At 40.2% G+C, this 2,770-nt stretch overlaps 1 protein-coding gene across 1 annotated transcript in view; it reads left to right on the top strand.

Moving 5' to 3' along the window:
* The first annotated feature begins 1,340 nt into the window (after positions 1-1,340).
* Positions 1,341-2,770, top strand: part of LOC140648562 (sodium channel protein type 5 subunit alpha-like) — a 64,573-nt gene continuing 63,143 nt past the window's right edge. Inside the window, exon 1 of the mRNA XM_072854777.1 lies at positions 1,341-1,392. The gene's annotated coding sequence lies outside the window, so the exon portion shown is untranslated. The remainder of the gene's footprint in view (positions 1,393-2,770) is intronic.

The following is a 2,770-nucleotide window of genomic DNA, read 5'->3' as shown; positions in this document are numbered from 1 at the left end:
TGTCATTTCCGAGGAGGGCAAGCCGGCCCGGAAGTTCCGCCCCCTCACCTCTCCGAGCCCGCGCAGCGAGGTGGGGCGGGGGCGGTCACCGCCCGAGGCGTTGCTAGGGGAACGGCAGGAGGGGGCGGGGCTAGCGTTGCCGCCCTGCCCCCGGCTCCCGCCATGTTCTCCACAGAGTAGGATTCCCGCAGTCCTTTCCCGCAAAGGTTTGGGGCCATGTCCTCGCCCGTGCTGCTGCTCACGGGTTGTCTTCTTCTCTCCTTGCGGTGTCCCAGGGGCCATGTTTTTCCCCGGCAGGCCAGACCTGCGGGGTGAGGTCACTTGTCTCCGTCTGGAGGGCTCGGCTCAGGGCTGAGGCGTTCAGACGAGGCTGATGCTGCCCTGAGGCGCTCCAGGTCAAAGCCTGAGGCAGGGTGTGGTAAGCAGTGCTTCTGAGATGCTGGAGGCTTTACACATGCGCTTTTAGTGCCCAGGTCCACCCTCTTTTTTTTTTTTTAGGGGTCTGTGGTGGGGGACAAAAGCTTAAAAGTGAGATCCTGCCTTGCCCCTTGTTTGAGCGGATAGCACAGCTTAACTACCTTCCCCAGAAGACCAGGGAAGATTGTATTATTTTGCCTAATGAAGAAGGATTTCTGAAACTGATTGTATGATGGTATGAAATTTCATACCGTTCTCTAGACGTGCTCCCACCCAACTCCCAAATATCTCTTTGGCACTTTAACTATTAATGCAAAAAGTGTTCAGCTGCAGCAGTGAGGATCTGTATGAAGTTATGTACAGAACTGTCTTCTTGGGACACCTTTTTGTTACACTCCGTACTTCGTTATGGTAGAACAGTAAAGATGCTAACAGTTAATTAGTGAAAAAAAAATTAGTGTGAGAAAAAAATGTGTAAAGGGATAAGGAAAAAAGATACATTCAGGTATTCATATTCTTGTTCAATGCTGTTTGCAACCATAAGTAGAAGACATAATGGCCATTTACTTCTAATTTAAACTTGCTTATTTTGATACAGATTACATTTTTCTAGCATTGCCGAGTGCACAGCGTCCTCATCACAATTGCAAGTGGAGGGTATGATTCTTAAATGAGATCTGCCTTGACCAAAGTCCTTCCTTAACTGCAGTAATTCTACTATTATATCTTGTTACAGCAGTGGGAAGCATATGATTTAAGGCATCTCCTAAGACAAATGTGAAACCTGTTCATTGTTTAATAAATTTCATTTTTTTTCAAAGATAAAATTAAGGATTTTTTTGTTCAGAGTGAAGTTGTGTACTGGCTTCAGGCTATTGGTAATTGTCACAGTGTTTCAGATGCTGTCATGCATAAAGTATGTAATTTTATTGGATTCTGGACTGGAGAACAATGAGGCAGCGTGAAGTTTTCTCTGTAAGTGAATACTGAGCAAAGTGCCTTACTAGATTTCAGTACGCGTTAGTCCATTAAGAGGTTGACGAATTCATTTTATAACAATAATTTTCATGCATACTTTAATTTCTTGTTTTCTCTTAAAGATATTGAAATTCTGATATTTTTGTGTTATTCTTTGATAAAATGAAATAATAATTTCATTCATAAACCCTAATCATCCTTTTATTACCCATAATCACCAATGGATTATTCATTTAATAAAGTTAATGTGTCTTCAAGGGCAGTCATCATCTTTAGTACATTCGATTTAAAATGGATTTTTTTTTTGGACAGAGAACCTTTGTTTTTTATGTTATTATGCAATTTAGAAATTGTTTTTCCTTTTTGTGCATCAAAGAAGTTTTTGTGGATAGTCACTGCTATTAATATATATAATACAGTGTTTCTTCAACCTTTCATATCAACAATTCATTACTTGAAGGAGAAAAAAAGTACACTGATCCCTTTGTATCACAGAATCATTGCTGTTGAGAGGGACCTCTGGAGATCGCCTAGTCCAAGGAAGATCATGTTTACTGAGGGCTGCTAAAAATATGAACATTATAATAGTGATAATTTTCTGTTTTCTGTGTGTATGTTTATGAAGCCTGAACTAAAGACAATATTCTGCAAAAAATATTGTAGGTAAGATTTTCTTTGTTATGCAGTAAATATTTCAGCCTTTTATTATGTTTGTGTTGTGTTAGGAAAGCGATAAGATGATCTAGTTTATAATGTTAGTTGTTTGCTATTGGTTTTGGAAGAGAAGGAACATGATGTATCTATGAGTCCAGGGGTTATTTTTCAATTTTCTTTAAACTCTGATCATCTTTGGCTAAATTGCGAATTTCTGAGAACACTAGCATGAGCAAACAGCTGTTGAGCCAAAAAGGAAGTGGTGGAGAACCGAACGGGTCTCAGGAGTGAAGCCAGGATGTTGAGATAAGGGGAGAAGTAAGGATGGAAATGCCCGGAATGTGAGTGTTTGTTGGGTGAATAATCCTTGTAATAAGTAAGAGTATAAAGACAATATTTCCTTGATAGTGGTAGTTTCAAGAATGCTGTAGAATTTCCCAGCTTCTTCTGTCTGCTGCTCCATTCTCTCTTGGTGAGGTTTGACAGTCACAGCATTCAAAGTAAATGTTAAAAGGATTTGGAAATATGCTGTAAGAATGATTTGGAGCCTGAGAAGTATGAATTACGATGTAATGTTCAGGTAGATTTTGTCTACAGAAGAGAAGATGAAAGGAAACATGATAGCAGTTTTCAAACAATTAGGAAGAAATGTGGAATAAACTCATCTTCATGTCCGTGATGAGTGAAACAAGAAGTAACAGGCTGAGATTGCAGTTCAGGA

This window comes from Ciconia boyciana, chromosome 2, assembly GCF_034638445.1.
Source record: "Ciconia boyciana chromosome 2, ASM3463844v1, whole genome shotgun sequence".
NCBI classification, from domain to species: Eukaryota; Metazoa; Chordata; class Aves; order Ciconiiformes; family Ciconiidae; genus Ciconia; species Ciconia boyciana.
The sequence above is the reverse complement of the archived record's forward strand: the minus strand, read 5'-3'. Positions and strand labels throughout refer to the sequence as shown.